Here is a 19,960-nt window from a genome sequence, read left to right on the forward strand (position 1 = left end):
TGAAATGTCTCAGGGACCCAAGTTCATCTATGAAATTCATTTATGTTTCGTATACATTTTATACATATAACCTGAAGGTAATTCTACACAACATTTTTTGTATTTTTGTGCATGAAACAAAGCTCATGGAGATTGAGCCACATTCTGACTGACTCGACATGTGAGGTTGGATGTGGAATTTTCTGCCTGGGTGGCGTCATGTCAATGCTCTAAGATCTTTTGGATTTTGGTGCATTTTGAATTTGGAATTTTTGAATTAGAGATGCTCAACCTTTATATATATAAAAAACAGAGCTAAGGTGTGATCACACAGGGTCCTTCTCTACCTTCGTGGTTCCACTGCCATTCTGTATCTGCTGGGACTTTGAGGTCTTTTCCATACAGGTAGCTGGGTACCTGGCTTCTCCCTACACCTTTGTAAATAAGTTTAATGTTTCCTTTGGAAAAGCAGTGTAGTTTTGCATAGAAACTGCCATTTCTGTGTTTTCTCAGGAGACCGTTTTCTTCTATTACATATGCAATGTTTCTTACTGTTTTTTGAAAAAAAATATTCTTGAGTCTTGAAAGAAAAAGGCTAAAATGGTATTCTTTGGTTTGCACACTGAACAGGTGGCTGCACTGTGGAGAATTCTCCCTTTCTTCCTTGTTGATATGGAACTTGGAGCAGACCTTTTGAGGAGAAAAAGAAAAGCAACAATTTGAGTTCACTAACAATCACATGTTGTTTAGCAGATCTTTCATATATTTTAAAAATTGATTTCAGTAATAATCTTTGAGCTCTCATTTGCTCTTCTGCAGTGTTAGGCTATGTGCTGTGCTGACTGCAGAAGCACACATCAGCTTCCTGTGAATAAGCCCTGGTGTGTCAGGGAAATGTTGAGGCTGGAAGTCAGAGAAATCTAGATTTGAGGTGTAACAGACAGTGTGACTGTGCATCTAAGTCTCAATTACCTCACCTTTAACAGTGGGGCTAAAAGGAATAGTTCTTTAGGGTTGTTAATAAAACAATGATTTATGGTCCTGGCATATAATGGTGGTTATATCTATGAATTTCAGAAACAGGTGTTCAATGAATATGCAATTATTAAGTGCCAATGGGATTGAAGAGGTGTGGGTTTTACTGCAACTGGTGGTGAGAGAAAATCCAGCTGTGATGGAGAGTACAGCTCCCTACATTTTGCTTCTTGATAATTATACTTCATCTCCTGTGTTTGCTGTGTCCATTTGCTATCCATATTGATTCTCCAGCACAATATGTTGCAGTGGAGATAGATTTGAGAAATATATTAAAAGAATTTGCCAAAGAGGCCAATTTTCCAGGAAAATGTATAATACAGTTTCTCCTGGTCTTATATGATTTATCCTAGTGACTATTCATCAAGGCTGGTGCAATACACTTCCTTCCTTCCTTCCTTCCTTCCTTCCTTCCTTCCTTCCTTCCTTCCTTCCTTCCTTCCTCCTCCCTCCCTCCCTCCCTCCCTCCCTCCCTCCCTTCCTTCCTTCCTTCCTTCCTTCCTTCTTTCTCTTTTTTTTTTTTTGATGAAATTTGAGATTTCAGTGAAAGATGATAAGACTTCTGGCTTTGTGAATGCATAGAGAAAAATTCAACAACTGAAGTGGTAGTTAATCTTAGGGTCATTGAATTTATTAAATTGGTCTTTAATAGTGTAGTCTCTTTGACGTAATCTTCATAAAATGGAGAAATAAGCTACTCCTTATGTTTTTCACCCCCTCCTTATTTTATCTATTAATTAATTAGAAAGGTAAATTTCCTTAGCCTATGATTGAACATTCCCAAATGGAAAGTACCCAGGGAAGTTCTGTCAAATACTATGACTGAGAAGTGATCTGTTCCCTGTGTTTCCTGAAAATTTAAAAGTTACAGTTTCCATTATAACACTTTTAGACTTACAGAAAAGTTGCACAATGGGTATAAAGAATTCCCATAATTTTGACCCAGCTTTACTGAATGTTAGCATTGTACATGATGAGGGTATATTTATAAAAACTAAGAAATTCACATTGCTACAATATTATTTAACTGCAGGATTTATTTTGCTGGTTTTTGTGTCATTTTGTTTTTACTGCTCCAGGATTCAATCCAGGATGCTACATTGTGTGTTTTTATTCTCTAATCTGTGACCTTGACAGTTTTGAAGTGTGTTGCTCAGATATTTTTGTAGGAATGTTCTCCATTTTGGGTTTGTTTGAGATTTTTCTCTGGAATGCACTGGGGTTGAGGGTTTTGGGAGAAGGCACCACAGATGTGAAGTCCCTTTTTTGGGGTGCTTTGTCAGGAAACGTGCTATCGACACCACATCGCTGGTGACACTTGATTAAGATCCTATCTGCCAAGTTGCTCACTCTAAAGTTACTATATTCCCTTCTCTATAAGCTATTCTGAGGATACAGGTAATGAAAGCCAACCTGGATCTAAGATGATGGGAACTAAGTTTCACCTCTTGGGAGAGGGAAAATCTATAGATATTATTTGGTATTCTTCTGTTAGGAAGATTAATTCCTTCTCCAGGTATTTATTGTTTTGATGAATTATATCAGTGTGGATTCATGAGCACTTATTTTATTCTTTGAATTACAACACAATTTTCCCCCACATTCCTACTATTAGCATCTGGACCTTTGTTCCCAACAATTTTTATTAGTGCATCATAGTTGCACTTAACGGTGGAATTTGTTGTTACATATTTGTACATGCACACAATATCACTCCTCAGCACTTACCCACTCCTTCCCTCCTCCCACCCCCTGGTCCTTTTCCTCTATTGACCTCCCTTTGATTTTCATGAACAATCCATTATTATTTATTTTGTTGCCTAAATTGTTATAATGTCGTTCTAATCTTCTTTCAGGTGGCTCATGCATCCTTTTGACAAGTCTTGGCTATCTTCCTCCCTTCTTCCCTCCCTCCTTCCTTCATTCCTCCTTAGCTTCCTCTTCCTTGGTGGAGGGGCACTTCCATAACTTGGGAATTACACATTGTTTCTGGCTCAACTTGTAGTTTCCTTCCCCCAAACGCCAGAGTCAGCCATTTCTCCAAGGAAGCACAGAGTTTGTTTAGCACACACATTTTTTGGCCAGAAAGTTTGAATTGTAGTCCCAGTTATGCCACAAGCTAGATGATCATCTGGGGTAGGGTTCTAAATGCCCCAAGCCTCAGTTTCCACAGCTACAAAGGGTCAACAATAAAGGTCCCTATATCATGGGGTTTTGCAAAGATTCAAATATAACTCTTGAATTTGTTCTCTTTGCTTTCCTTCCTTTGTTGTCAGAAGCTATGTTAGGGATACAAAGAAAAGGTGGGGTGGGAAATGTTATATATCTCTGAATGGCAGTGCTGGAAGAATTGTTTTAGGAAGGGAGGCAAATCTATATCTGGAATATATATTTATTGCTGTGAAAAAATGGTTAATCTCTCCATTAGGTAAGCAGCCCCAACATGCTCAGTCTACTGCCAGATGATTGGCAGGTTCCCAAGGGAGTGGTACCATGTTCTGTCAGGGAGTATTGACAATCTGGGCTCTCAGCTGAGGTACTGTCTAGTTGAGGGTGGGTAAGAAGTCCAGATTTTTGAGCTCTTGTGTTTTCTCAGACTTTTTTTTTAACCATCATGGCCACATAGTTCATAGGCCCTCTGAAAAATACTATTATAGATAGAAAAAAGACTGACAGTAACGGGACAGATAATCATGTCTACCTGGTAGTCAGTGGCTTCCTCCCTGTGAATATCTCTGGGACACATTTATGTGTGATACAAATATGTTTGTACTCTGCTGCCAGTTGTGTGGTTGGTCCTCAAGGACATGGCACTATGTGAATGGTCTCACTCCAAAACTGCAAGGCTGCATAGTGATTCTCCTGTTAGTGTTCACTGGGGTTTTAAAAAATGCTGTCTGTGCGCTACTTTGAGTATCCTTGGGCTTGCTGAACCAGAAAAGCCAAATGGGAATGTAGAGGCCTGAAGAAAGTGTAAGAGTGGGTGCCTAGGTGTAAACAGAATATTCATCAGAGGCTTCCCCGACCACCCCTCAGTGACTCCCCACCATGCACCTGCTTTATTTCCTTTATGGCACCCACAGTTCCCACAATTTATCTTGTTTATTTATTTACTAGTTGACTGTCTCTCATGCTAGAATGTAAACTCCACCAGGGACAGCCACTTGTTCATTTCTATACCCCAGTGTGTGGCATAATGCGTGATACCTGATAGATCCTTGGTGAATATTAGTTGAATTCATGATTCATTGTAAGATTTCTTCCAGCTCTAATATTCCATCTTTCACTATGTCAATAAGCATTCAGAACTATGAACCATTCTTATGATGATAAATTTGTTTCAAGTCATCACATAGTCTGCATGGCTCAGTGCTTCTAGAAGATCATTATTTTCTGTCAGTCTGGGGAATCTCTCTTAATGAGACAGCCAGCTGTGGCACAGACCAGCTATGCACTTTGGATTCAAGTGTACATCTAAAAACTGTGACCCTGTATGAGGCCATCAGGCATTTTTCAAATGTTTGGCACATGTTTGCACAGAATTGCAAGGAGGCACGTGGATGCCACCTTCTGCCCCAGTAAGAATGGGCCTTTGTAACTAGGGAAAGGACCTGGTCCTAGTCCAGCGCAACACTGGGAAATTCCTCAACCAGACATCAAGAACAGGGACATATTGTTCTACTAGACCCTTGTGCATGAGTTATCTTAACTCCTCAGTTCCCATGTCCACTTGACCCCTATCAGTGCCACAGGGATAGCAGCCAATCTCCAAATTCTGGGAAGTTTGAGGTCCACTCAGTCATTTACAACCTCAGCACTCCTTGCTGGTTATCAATTGAAGCAATTGTATTCAAGGTTGAGTTGACCAAAAGATCATTGGCTAGGAGCCATTTGGAGGAAGCAGTATTCAATTTGTGTTTTAACCATAAAAATGATCCAAACCAAAAAAAAAAAAAAAAAAAAAAAGTTATAGGTTTTATACAGACAAAACTATAGCCTGTTTGCTTTCTTTTCTTCTCTCTCTCTTTCTTTCTTTCTTTCTTTCTTTCTTTCTTTCTTTCTTTCTTTCTTTCTTTCTTTCTTTCTTTCTTTCTTTCTTTCTTTTCCTTTCTTTCCCTCTTGCCAATTGGCATAGGACTCTGAGTTCCATTTCTTGGCTATAGCATGAGGACCAAATGGCAGATGCAGAGCATTTGTATGGAGGTGCAATGAAAACCAAAAAAAGGATCATTTAGAATATACTTATTATCTCTCACATTGATCATATCCTGGGATCCCCACTTTGCAGAGAGTAGTAACCCTCTAATTCCCTCTCTGGGATCCTCCTATGGGAACCATGTTGTCTCAAGTCAGTTCCTCCTTGCAATATTGTGCTGTGGTTCTCCAGATGGACCTAAGCTCCTCCTCCTTGAGGCTGGCAGTTCTTGAGAGAGAAAGTCCTCCTCCTCTTCCTGCTCTGACCCCTCCACCTCTATCAGGTTCACACATGGACCCACATAAATTCTTTGCTAACCCAAAGCTGAAATTTTCAGAAGGAAAATATAAGGTAAGTAAGGCAACAGAAAAAGTTTTAGAACTTCTTTGTCTCACACAAGGGAAGACATGTCTGAGTGTAGGCAAAAATGGTGATGTTCTGGCAGAGGTGTATTTTCCAAGATGCTAATGAAGTTTTCAAGTTAGGGGCCCTGCCTTGTGTGGCCTTTGAAGGTGATGTAACAATTTAAGTTCAAGTGTTTTAGGTTTTGGTGGTTTGTGGATGTAAGTTGTTTTAAATAATAAGTGATGAAGAATTAAGAATCATCATCTTTTATATTACCATTCCATTTTATTCTGTCACACATCACCTCTGATTGCTGCATCATTGGTGTGGTCAAGGGAATTTGTGACATGGGATATTGTGTTGAGAATGCTTTTAGTTTTAATGTAAAATACTTATATGGTGGTTGTCCACTGCCATGTATTGTTACTAGCAGCTGTCCTAGAGAAGATGGCCTCAGAAATAGCCACACTCTTATCTTAAAGATTATAAAATATAAAATCATAATGAGAAAAATTATTTACCCTTTTAGCAGGGTTATGGCTCTGCCCTTAGAGAAAGAAAGACTCCAATGTTTTCTTTAGAAGCATTGGGTTTCTTCTTGGCTTTATTTGTGATGGAGGTCAGGATGGTTGACGGCATCTAAGAATGATTGCACTGCCTGAGCTTGTGATGGAAAAATAACTGATAAAGTTTGTAATTTAATACTCCTGATGGAAGTCACCATTTCTTGAATCAGTAGAATTGAATAAACCACCACTAGCAATGTATTGTATTAAATCCCCTCACTTTATCTATTCAACAAATATTGACTGAAAAATTGAGCACCTATATGCCAGACATAAAAGAAAGTATAAAAAGTATAAACCCCTTCATTTTTTCTATATTTATGTAAAATGGTAATAAAAAATGTGAATAAAAAAGAATATTAGAATCACAAAAAAATTAATAATAGCAATGATTATTGTTATGATTATTATGTGCAAAAAAAACTATTATAAATTGAGTGCTGGCTAGCACTTCCTATTATTACCCTGTTTCAGGCACTGGGTAATGATTTTTCATATATTATTTCACTAACTCTAGTCTTCCCAATAAGCCTATGAAGTAGTACTCTTGTTATTCCATATTAAAATGAGTATTTGGAAGTGTAGAGAAGTTCCAAAAAGTTGCATGCAAATGCAGCAGAGCTGTAATTCAAGCCCAGTGCAGCCACTGCTCCCCATCTCTTACACCATGAAGTCCTTCTCATGGTTACTGCCACCCCAATACTGTTACCAGAAGAAGGAACAATGACATGGCCCAATCTGATATTGACCTTAAAGAGGAGGGATCGGACTTCCCTCTTTTGGTTATGATAAATAGCTTGCACCTTCCAGGAACAACCATAAAAATAAATTTTAAAAAGTTATTGAATGTATTATAGATCAAGCAAGACAATCAGGATTGGAGGGGTCGAAATCCTAAAAGAAAATGTACAGATCGACGTGAACTCTACATTTGCACCATGTTTCCCCATAGAGCATCTAATGGTTCATGTCATAGGGTAGGGTATTGGGGGCCTTCATGTTGCCATGACCAAAATACCTGACCAGAACAACTTAGAGGAGAAAAAAGTTTATTTTGGTTTATGGTTTCAGAAGTTGAGTTCATGGTTATCCAACTCCAGTGCTATGGACCCAAGGTAAAGGCAGCACATCATGGTGGAAAGAGTGTGACAGAGGAACACTGCTCTGCTAATGGCAGCCAGGAAGGAGAAAGAGAGGCAGCAGGGAAGGGATGGCAGGGAAGATGCACATTTCCAGGGCCTACAACCACTTCCTCTAGCCACACCCCACCTGTACTGCCCAGTTAGTCCATTCAAGTGAGGATGGACCAGTGAGGTCATAGCTCTCACAATCCAATCATTTTTACCTCCAAACATTCTTGCATTAACACAGGAGCTTTTGGGAGATACCTCATATGCAAACCACAGTAAGCAGAGAGCTCAAACACTTACAACTGGGGTAAAATTAAAATATAGGGCTATTAAGATAGTCAGGATTTGAAAAGCCAATATCCCAGAAGAAAAAAGACTCCAAAGGAGTGATCCTAAATTTTGTCATGTGTAAAAAAGTAGAAGAATAAAGAGTGTTTTCCAATCTGTTCCCAATCTGACATATGAGAGTAAAAAGCCTTAATAACAAAATTGAACAAGAAAAACATTTTCCATCTCTGTCATGAACTTAGATCCTTAACCAAATGTTAGCAAGCAGGATGTAGTGATATATAAAAAGGATACTACATTGCAACAAGTTGGGAATATTCCAAGAATGCAAAGTTGGTTTAACATTTGAAGATCAAATGACACAATTCACTGAAGAAACGAGAAAATGAGAGCAAACCATGTGATTATCTCACTAAGCTCATAAAATATGTCAAATCATTCATATTCATTCATGACAGAAACAGTTATAAAAATAGAAATAGAAGGAAACGTCCTTAATCTGTTAAAGTTATTCTACAAAAAGCCCTATAACAAATTTCATATTTAATGATAAAATAGTGAAAAGTCTTTCCTGAGATCAGAAATGAGACATTGATCTCTACTACCACCATTGTCATTCATTGTACTGAAGGTATCACCCAGTGCAGTAAGGCAAGCAAATAAAAGGCATAAGGATGAGAAGGAAGAAAGGAAGCTGTCTGTTATGGTTTAGATACAAGGTATCCCCCAAAAACTCATGTGAGACAATGCAAGGAAGTTTAGAGGTGAAATGATTGGATTATGAGAGCTTAACCTAATTTGTGGCTTAATTCACTCATAGGGATTAACTGGGTGATATTGATAGGAAGGGTGTGGCTGGAGGAGGTACGTCTTTGGAGGCATGCCTTTGGAGTATATATTTTGTCCCTGGTGAGTGGAACTCTTTCTCTGCTTTCCTTTATCACACCCTTCTGCCATGCTGTTCTGCCTCACCTCAGGCACAGAGCAATGGAGTAAGCTGTCTATAGATTGAGACCTCTGAAACCATGATCACCAGGGTTTGTGGTCACAGCAATGAAAAATCTAACTAAAACACTGTCTTTATTTTCAGATGACATGATATGTGTGGTAAATGAATGTGAATAATAAAAAAAGAGGTAACCTTACTATAATTAATAAATTAAATTAGGAAGTTTGCTGGATACAATGCAATATGCCAAAATAAATTTTGTTTCTATGTACTAGGAAAAAACAATTAGAATATGAAATTTAAAACATTTTAAAAAGTAACATAAAAATAGTACCTAGGAATAAATCTAATGAAAGATCTGCATGAAAGATCAATAGGGTTAAGGGAGCAGGAGTGGGCAGAGGAAGGGGAAGGAGAGGTACTGGGGTCTGAATTAGAACAAGATATATTGCATGCTTGTATAATTATGCTAATTGGATTCTACTGTCATGTATAACTAAAAAGAAAATAAAAAAGAAATATCTGTAAGACATTCACTTATAAAATTCTAAAATATTAATAAAATAGGTTTTAAAAGATATAAGTAAATGGAGGAAATACATAATGCCCATGAGTTAGATTAAATATTGTAAATATGTCAAATCATCCCCACTTTCTCCATAAATTAAAATGAAATGAAATCTCAAAATACCAGTAGGTATTTCTGTGTAAATTAACAAGTCCATTCTAAAATGTATGTGAATATATAAAAGATCAAGGATAGTGTAGAAGAACTGGAAGAACAAATTTCCACTACCAAATTTCTAGGCCAACTATAAAGCTATAGTAATTAATAGAGTGGTGTTACTGTAACACTAGACAAATATACCCAAAGATCAAGCTAGGTCAGGAACAGGCTCATATACATATGGTCTTCTGATTTATAACAAAATTGTTACTACAGTCCAGAATGCTTTTTCAATAAATGGTATGGTAGTAATTGAATATTTTTATGGAGAAAAGAATCAACTCCAGATAGATCACAGATCTACGTGTTAAGGAAAAACAAAACAACAAAAAAACTTCCAGATCAACAAAGGGAAATATTTTATGACTCTTAGTTAGGCAAAGTTTTTTTTTTTTTAATAAATCTTAAATATGCCCCTAATGCACCACAGAAAGAGTACAAATGCAAACCATAGAGGAAGAAAACATTTGCCTACAGAATACATAAAACTCTTCTAGATCAGTAAGGAAAATACAAGTAATGTTTAACACAGGCAGCACATTTTAACAGGCATTTCATAAGGGAGAATTTACAGATGGCCAATAAACATTTGCAAAGTTGACATTAGAAAACTGCTAATTTAAACTGGAATGATATGCATATCCACTGGAATGGGCGAAATTAAAAAGCCAAACAGCACCCAGTGTTGGAGAGTACCCTGAAGAAGTGAATTCTCACAAACCATCTGAGGGTGTACACTGGAGCAATGGCCTTGGTGGTCTGTTTGGCAATGTCCGCTAAAGGAGAATATGCACATTCCCTAACACCCAGGAATTATACAATAGATCCATACACAACACAGGAGGTGTTAAAAATTGTTAGAAGTCTTATTCTTAATAGCCTCAAAATGGAAGTAGATCAAAGTGTTGATGTCAATCAATAAAATGTGTTTTATTTCTGTAGTGCATATTACATAGCAGTGAAAAGGCAATGAACTTTTGTATTATGAACAGCAGTGTAATAATATGGGTGGATTTCAAGTAAAAACAAGTAAAGAATAGAAATCAATTTTTTAATTTCATGTTTATAAACAGATAAAATTAAACTCTGATGACAGCAGTTGGGACAATGACTGTCTTCAGGAATGGGTGGGGAGGTGGGTGAGTTATAATGGGGATTCTGGATATTTGGTGGATATCTTTTATCCTGCTCAGATGGCAGTCATAAGGTGTGTGTAAAAGTTCTTAGATCTGTTCACTTAAGATGCATGTACTTATTTTAATGAATGTATACTGTAGTGATTTTTTTTTAATAAAAAAGGTTTAATAAAAGAGAGATGTGACTTTTTTTTTTTTTTTTAATCCACTGAGAGTCTGCTCTTTTCTAGGACTTATGCCAGGACCTAAGCATATAAAAACAAATCAAGAAACTTATTGACTGGTGTGTTGAAATAGACAAACATATAGATTATATGTGATAACAGATACAAGGGGACATAGGAAGGCCACATGCCTTCTGCAGAAGTGATTCCATTATTGACTCTGTAAGGAATTGAAAGTAAGTGTGATTTTGTTCAGAACAGACATGGACAAATCTAACAGTCAACTGGCCTAGCCTCTTCAAAATGTTGATCATTATGATTTGGATCGGAACATTTTCCAAAGACTCATGTGTTGAAAACTTGGTCCTCAATGCAACAATGTTTGGGAAGTGTGGTTTTGGGAGTAATTGCCTTATGAGGTTTCTGGCTTCGTCAATGAATTTAGCCATCAATGGACTCAGAGCTGAATGTACTGCTGGAGGTGGAGGAACATCAGGAGGCCAGACCCTACTTAAGGGGGTGGGTCCTTGGGGACTACCTCTTGTCCCCAGCCTTTTCTTTATTTTTTCTCTCTACTTCTTAGCTGCCATGAAGTAAGCAGCTTTACTTTTCTGGACTCTCCTCCATGATGTGCTGCTTCAACCACAGGCCTTAGAAGTAGTGGAACTGGTTGACCATGGGCTGCAGTCTCTAGGATCGTGAACATAAAGCTTTCCTCCTTTGAGTTGACTTTCCAGGTAATTTGTCACAGTGATGGAGAGCTGATTGACACATGGATGTCAAGAGAAAATGAAGTCTATGGGCTCCTCTTAAAAAAAGAAGTAGAAAGAGAACTGGAAACATGTAATGAGTAAATATAATGTGAATTTTGTGTCTATAAATTTTAAGAAAACTATTGATAATTTTTTTAACTAATGGGGAGTGTTTAAATACGGATGGTCATTGGATGATATTAAAGACTTTCTAATGCCCAATTTTGATAAATTGCAGTTTTTCACTTGTTTGTTGTATAAAAGAACATCATTGTAAGGACATGCGTGCCACAGTGATTAAGAAGAGAGTATTACAAAACTTACATTTAAATATTTCAGGAAAGAGACATACAGATACACATAAATGGATAAAATAAGTGTGCCAATATTATTGAAGTGAGGAAGTGAGTACGCAGGTTATCACTCACCTACTCTTTTAAATAGTTTGAAGTTTTTCATAAAATGTTGGAAAAATAAAGAGAAATCTCTCAAGCCAGAATGGTATTTACTGATTTTGGTAAAATCACATGATTTCTCTTTATCTCCATTTCTTCAAATAAATGAGAATTATGATACCATTCTTGCTGCCTTTTTGTGAGGAGTAAATAACTTAATATATGTAAAGTGTTTAGAAGAGTTTATGGCTGGAGATTATTGCTTTCAGGTCCCAACTCAGCAATCTTCACAGAATGTGGCTCTCCCCAAGGATCTGGCTCTTCATACATATTTCTGATTAGGATTTATTTTTGTCCTTCACCATTTACTTCACACTTAAGACTATTAAAACTCACTGACCACTTCTCTATTCTGACATGCATATCCATAGGCCCTTTCTGTGATCCATCTCTTTCCTTGTGGTTCCTTAGAAACCCACTGAGTGTCCAGATGTTGAAAATCTTGTCTCTTTCTCTCTGAGTTGATTTCTAGTCCTTTAGGAAGATGAGAAAATAGGTGGGTGCTTACTTATCCTCAAGGGACCCCATATTTTCATCTTTAAGGCACAAAAGTCTGTTGAGAGCACAAAGAACTAATAAAATGAGGTCGGTAAAAAGTCTAATGTGGGTCCCCAAACTTGGCTGTCCACTTTTGGTAATAGCCAAAGGAGCTTCCTTTCTTCTTCTATCAGACAGTGGGTATGGGGAGAAAAGGGTCAAGTGGAAGGTTAGGAGTGGTCATGGGGCTAACAGTGGTGGGCATCTGTGGAGGCTGTGGGCTCTGTGTTAGTCAGCTTTGCATCACTGTGAGCAAAATACCTGGAAAAACAACGTAGAGGAGGAAAAGTTCATTTTGGGCTCATGGTTTCAGAGTTTCAGTTCATGGTTAGCTGACTCTACCCCTCTGGGCCTTAGGTGCAAGAGTGTGACAAGGGGCTTATGGCAACTGGTAAACAGAGAGAGAGAGAGAGAGAGAGAGAGAGAGAGAGAGAGAGAGAGAGAGAGAGAGAGAGAACAAAAAACCCAGGGACAATATATAGTCCAAGGATAAAATTCCAGTGACCAACTTCCTCCAGCCTTGCCCTGCCTGCAGTTACTACCCAGTAGTCCATTCAAGTTATTAATCTATCAAATGGATTAAGTCACTGCTGAGGTCACAACTCTCATAATCTGATCATTCCACCTCTGAACATTTCTACATTGGGGGTCATGGTTTCAAAACATGAGCTTTTCAGGGTACACATCTAGATCCAAACCATAACAGGCTCCTTCCCTTCTCCAAACGTCATGGCAACCCTTCCCTGTCTCCTGAAGTTGGGAAGACAGGCTAAAGTAATAATTGAAGATCAAAGGAAAGGAAATTAAGTCCCAATCTCTTTGCTTTATCTACCTCCAGAAAGGGGAAAGCAGGAACATGCATTAGCACACTGGTCAGCTCTCCTAGTCATACCCACTGGGAACGCCCACAAATCTTAGTGAGAACCTTGCATGTTGGACACGGTTCTACTGAGGCCTCTAGAGTCCCATGGCTGCTCTGGCTCAGTTTTTCCATTGTTGATGAAATGAACAAACATAAATTCCAGGAATGGAATTTGAGGGCAGCTTGGAGAGGAGAGAGATTCGCCACTGCACCATGTGGGTGGAGAAAAAGGGAGTGTTGCCAAGTTTGAGGAACTGTAGGAGCCGAGGATGAAGAAAGAGAAAGAGATGAGGAAGTGGTAATGATGTGTGGGATGAGAATAAAGGAGGTGGTGGAGATGCTGTAATGGAATGGAGAATTTCTTTTGGAGGACAACCCAAAGATAGAGAGGGATGCTGAGCAGTCTACCTGCTGAACCAGCCCAGCTGAAGACACCTGCTGCCATGCCAGCTTCAGGCCTCCTTCCCTTTTACTTCTCTCATGATTGAAATGAAATGGTGGTATATAAGCAAAGGACATTTGGTAAAAAGTAGAAGATTTTGAGATTCTTGGTACAATGATCCATAATACATTAATTATGATATTGTGAAATATATATAGCCTTTCCCCCACTTTCTTAACATATAGATTCCCAAATCCTAGTGATCTTCAAACCTATAAGAGTGTCTTTTACATACTAGTGAAATTACTGCTGGTTGGGGCCAGGTAGCTTCCAGAAGGGGGCCAGGGTGTGATTAGGGGGTTGGAATTTTCAACACCATCTTCAACATGTGGGGTGGGGCAAGAACTGGAGATTGAGTTCAACACTAATGAACAATGATGGGATCAGTCATGTCTATGTAAGGGACATCCTTAAGAACCCAAAAGGACTGTGTTCTGGAAGATTCCAGAGGGCTGAACCCATGGAGGCTGCTGGAGGGTAGAACTCCAGAGAGAGTTCCACCTAACCTCTTCCCACATGCCTTGCCCTGTTAGTCTTTTCCATCTGTTTACTTATGTCCTCTGTAACATCTTTATAATAAATGTGTGAGCATGGGTTTTGTGAGCCACTCTAGCAAATTATCATACCTAAATTGGAGTTCACAGGAACCCCAGATTTAGAGCTGGCTGGTCAGAAACATGGACTGCAACCTGTGCTTGTGACTGAGGTGGGGGCTGTCTTGTGGAACTGTACCCTCAACCTGTGGGATCCAATGCTATTTCCAGGTAGATGGTGAATTGAATTGAATTGAATTAGCAGCTACCAGCTGGTGTCTGTTGCAGAATGCTTACTTGCCTGGTGTGTGGGGACCTGCTGCAACTCTATACTAGAATTGATTGGAGAGAGAATAGGAAAATGACATTGATTTGTTTGGGTTTTTTTCACCCTATATCCTTAAGATTGATTTAATTCTATTTATATATTACTCCTTGTGCTCCTTTACTCTCACTTCTGGGGTGTGTACTATTGGGGAATGTGCCCTAACATAATGCAAATTCCTGGAAATTCTAAGAGTGAGACATTGGAAAATAGAGCTTGGATTTCTTCATCCAGATGCCTTGAACAGCACTTATTCAATGAACTAGTGACACAGGTGACAAAATAGGTTCTTCTTGACCCCCAGTGATCCATATCTTCATTGTATTCCTGTACTTCCTTTTATGGGGCTCAACTTAAGAACAGACCAATCACCACTGAGAAGTCCAAATTTGAGAGTCTTTATTAGGCTGGTTGGCTGACTGTCTCACACAATGCCTCCAAAATGGCTATTGGGAACAGCCCTGACCACAGGGTTGTAGGCGTTCTTATAGCAAAAATCACATCAATCATAAGTATCTGTTGCTATGATTTGAAATTACAAACTAACATCATGAGATCATCAACAGAGGGGGGAAGTGGGTCAAAATGACCTTTACCTAGGTACAAATTAAGAAATGGTTACTAACATCCACACAATCACCGTTCACATGGTACATTGTTTAGGAGCAATAGGAATCAAAAGACAGCAATTTTTCATTACATAAGAATTGTCATTTTGTACTGCTAAACATGTCATGCTAAGCAACTGATGATGGGCACAGAGGTGGGGTGCTCCCATGGGAGAAGCTAAGCAATTGTTGATGGGTACAGAGGTGGGGTGTTCCCATGGGAGAAGCTTATTTCCTACATAACATGAAGTCTCAGAGCAAAATGGAGTCTGTTTAGTCATTTCCCTTATAGCTTGGCCTATAACATTCTCATGGAGCCAGATCTGTCAGCCCATCACACTTCCAAAGAGTTGGACAGATTTGTCTCCTTTTCCCAAATTTTCAGCTAGTCTTGTGGACTCTTTCAAGACTGAGGGAAAAACTAAATGGTTTCACAGTGATAAAAATATCTTCAGTGCAACTTATGCTTGGGATCTGATGAAACAATGAAACTAATCAAGATGGATTCATGGCTACTAGTAATCTATACTCAGTAGGAAAAGTACAGATTTGATTTTTTGGGATTGCCCTAAAAGAAGGTGGGAGATATAATTTCTTATCACTTTATAAGGTGGTCTACTGCATATATATATATATTGGCAAACTCAATATTCAGTCAGGTTTGTGTAAGATCTTGATTGAGTTTGTTATCCTGAACAAGACTGGATTTTAGTCAAAATGCCTAGTGAGGATAGGTGGGGTGGTGTTCAGTGTGTACTTGATTCTGAAGATTGAGGCTCTGGGTTCACAAGGGTTTTCTCTGTCATCTTGGGGCACAATCACTTCATATTTCAGTCCCACAAAGTTGGCCATGTCATTAACTTTTCTCATACTTCCCTTTGTAACTGTGTTGGGAACTAATGAATGAACCAAGCATTGGGAACTCCCTGGGAGAAAATGCTTTATGATCTACCTATTATTTATTGTTAAACAATGAACTGAAGTACACAATGACCAGGTTCCTCATGACATAATTTATGACCCTCTTGCTGAGACCATATTACCTTTCCCTGTCTTGAAAACTCAGCTGCCTTTGAAATGTCCTTCCTAATTTAAAATACGATAATTTGCAAAAGTGTCAGAGACTGACCTCTGTGCATCATTCTAAGTGGGCCAACATTGGCTTGGGGACCTTGAAAAGGTTTGTGTTGCTCCTTTCCAGTAGTTAGCTACAGTTCTCATTTGCTCTTACATAATTTCAAGGAGATACATAAATAAAATCCCTCTTGATACCAGTCTCATTTTATCATTTTAAATTTAGAAGGGCAGTCACATGGAGTGCTATAATTTTGATCATTTGTGAATCCAGTATTCAGAGATATTAGCATTGGTGTTGTTATTGACATTCTTGGCCATTTGGAGATGCCCCCCAGAGATAATGCCAGTCAAAACGTTTCTTTTACAGATGGCTAAAAATGGGGTCTTAAGACCCAGTGAAAGTAGTTTCTTGCTCTTTCTATTGCCCTAAAGTTTCAAGACACAAGATGTTAAATGTGGTCAGAGCCTAAAGCATTTCTTGTGAATATCCTTCATGATGGTAAATCTTTGTTCTTTAAGTCCATCTTTCTTAGGAAACAGCCTGAAGTCATTTAGAACAAATCTGGTATGAAATAAGGAGGACAGGCATGCTGGTGGTGAATACCTTACTCTGGTCAGAACTAAAGCAAATAAATCAAGTAATAAGAGTGGCTTCTCATCTGCTTTTTTTCCCTTCTTCTCCTTGAGGACCTGAGCAATGAGCTCTATAAATGATCAGGGCAGCTCAGAGAAGCAGAATCTATTCAGAAGATGCATTACTAAGTGCATCCTAAAATCTGGATAAAGACAGTTTGCTGTAGTTGAAAGAACATTGGTTTTACAGTCAGGTCAGCCTGATAATTAATTGTGTGGCTGTAGACAAATCATTGAAACTCTATGCTCTCAGTTACTCCATCTATACTATGGGGAGTCCTAACACTGTCTCAAAAGTATCATGAGCATTAAATAAGATTACCTATATGATTAGAGGACCCAATAGCGTGAATTAAACCTGCTGCATGGTAGGGATCATTTGGTGCTAAGAATTATTATTGTCAACCTGCAAATCCCAATCTACCCATTCTGACTTTTGAGAACAATTGTCAATCCTCCAGCCTCAATGTGTTGCTCTATATTTTTCTTTCTTCCTTAGTAGGTAGCAATCTCTCTAAGAATAAGAACTTTTCTTGTTTATACTTTGTACCTAGGACCTAAACGTCCAGGCTACTAGTTGAAAATTGATACTTGAATAGATGAATGAAGAGATGAATGAAAAACTGAAGTTATTTCTATGAATTAGGATAAAGAACAAAATTGTGGTAGCCAAGAAATACAACATAATGGCTTAAAGAACACTGCTTATTTCTTTCTTTTGTATTTGTTCCCAGATAGGCTGTTCCTGGAAGTGGGACAGTTCTGCTCCACATGGCCACTTGGGGAGCAATTTCTTCCATGTTTTGCTCCCCTTTCCCTAGGGCACCATTGCTGTCTTTAGGGAATGCTGGCCAGCAAGTAGGAGAAAGGCCATGTGGACAGGCATGCACACTTATGTGAGAACCTGTGAGACTTTGAGAGGTTGCACATCATCTCTGCTCACAAACCAAAGGAGATAACTTAATCACAGGGAGGCTCCAAATGACACATCTCCCTGCAAGGAAGACTGGGAAATGAAGTCTAGCTTTATTCCCAGAGTAACTGACTTGTGCCCTGATCTCCACCCCAGGAAACTCCAATTCCCAGGCTCCCTTGCTTCAGGGTTTTGGGTAGGGTTAGTTAATGGGAAGCATAGTGGAACACTGAAGGACAGGAACAGGAAAGAAGGCAGTGAAGTTTTTTCATCTCTTGTAGCTGTGTTTATTCCATGACTCTACCTCTTACCAGACAGTCATTCTCTCCATGGTCCCAGTTCACCCACAACATGCGCATCTTGGTCCTGATTTCCTGGGCTATGGTAGCATTACCTACTTCTTGAATCCCCTTAACTCCAGAGGTAAGGGCAGTTTTCTGATGCTGCTCAGTTCTAGGTTACCTCATCTTCTCTTGTTTGCATTTTCAGCTCTTCCATTCCCTGTGAGATAAATTCCCTATGTTAATTCCCTCTCTTTGAAATACCTTCCATGGCTTGCATTTTCCTGATGGGACCCTGATGGAAACACAAAAGAGGCAAATTGTTTTTAGAGTCCAACAAAACACACCCCTCTGTCTACCAAATGGTCATGAATACTCTTCTCACACATAGAGCATGTTACTCAAGCCAGAAAATCCAAAGTATCAGTCACTTCTAAACTAAGCTCAAAATGAAGAACCTTTGACCTACTTTGTCTCTTCATGTTCAGTAACTTACAAAAAGGAGTTGATTTATCTGTACCTTTCCACCACACATTGTATATTGTATACTCAATATCTAACAGTAGTGCAAGAGTAAACAGGTCACCTGCAATAAATACTCTCAAACAGATAAGGGAAGATGGCAGAGCACATAGCAGTCACCGGGACAGAACCAAGGAAATCTTGCAGGGCAGACACTGTGATGATTCCCTTTCTTGGCAGGGGAATGAGCTGGGCTTTAAAATCTTTCAAAAGCAGCTCTAATCTGGGGGTCCCTGCTGCTGCTGCCCACAGTTCAAAAAACACCAGGAAAATGCTGCCAGTTTCATAGCAGCTCAAGTCTATGAAGCTGGTAATTAGACAGAGGAATGTGGAACACGACTGTTACACAAACCCCCATCTGTTGGAGCCCAATTGTTAGCTTCCACCCTCATAGGGAGATTGGTGTTTCCTTTCTTCTCCTTCCCAAATCTCATGCAAGAACATCTCAGAGGGAGAACTTAAAAACACCCAGAGCCTTCAAGGCAAAGGACTAGGAAATAAACATGGGGTGTATCAATTACGGTCTTTCAACGATAGAGCACAAACATAGGGCTGGCTGTGCAAGATATTTATGAGGAGAATTATCTCTGATTGATAAAAGGAGAGAAAGCAACATGCAGGCAGGGAAAGCCTTCACACCCCAAAGCAGATAGACTTGTACAGGGAGAGAGGGAAGAAAGGATGGGGGAGGACAAAGTATGGGGGCAACTTGGTTCCTAGAATGTCTTGGCCAGGCTGATGGGGAGTCCTCAAGCAGTAGTTGCCCACTAGAGGATTCCCACATGGGGTAGGCCTAGGCCACCACTAGAACCCTTGCTGTACTTCGTCACTGGCTGTCAACATTGTGGGGGATGTGTGGTCTCAGAGCAGAGATAGTAAATGAAAATGAGAGGCAACCAAAGCTGTCTACCAACCTCCCTCCTGTACCAGGTTCTCCTGGAGATCTGAGTGACACCTCTCCCTGGCCACCCACAAGCGCAGACATGAACAGAAACAGAAAAGGGACATTGTTGATTTCAACAACAACTCTTGGCACAATGTCTTTGTTGGGTTTTCCTTCAATTATCCCTTCCCCACCTGTCCATCTGAAATAACTTGTGTAGCTTCTAGTTAAAAATAAGCATTTTTTCCTTGTTCTTGCCTTATTGGAACTTTTAGATTAGGGGGAAAATCAGTAGCATTATGTGAAAATAAAATACTTAATGAAAAGTGCTCTGATCTGCTTAAAGAAGGCACAAAAGGTCAGCTTAGATTAATATGCCAGGTAACCTTTCTACAGCCTGTAAAATTCTTGGAATACCAATGCAAGTTGGTGTGCCTTGTTTTCTGAGTTTTGCAAATGGTTTGGTCCTGAGTCTGTACCCTGCTGCCGTGGCTATCACTCAGGAGCCTTTTTCTGTGTGAAGTTGGGTACTGTTTTGCGTAGGTCATTCCTTCATTCCATGCTACCTCATGAGGTGGGTTCTACACGTAGGTGTACAGGCACTTGTCTAACACCCTTGAGAC

The sequence above is a fragment of the Sciurus vulgaris genome, assembly GCF_902686455.1.
Source record: "Sciurus vulgaris genome assembly, chromosome: 2".
Lineage (NCBI taxonomy): Eukaryota > Metazoa > Chordata > Mammalia > Rodentia > Sciuridae > Sciurus > Sciurus vulgaris.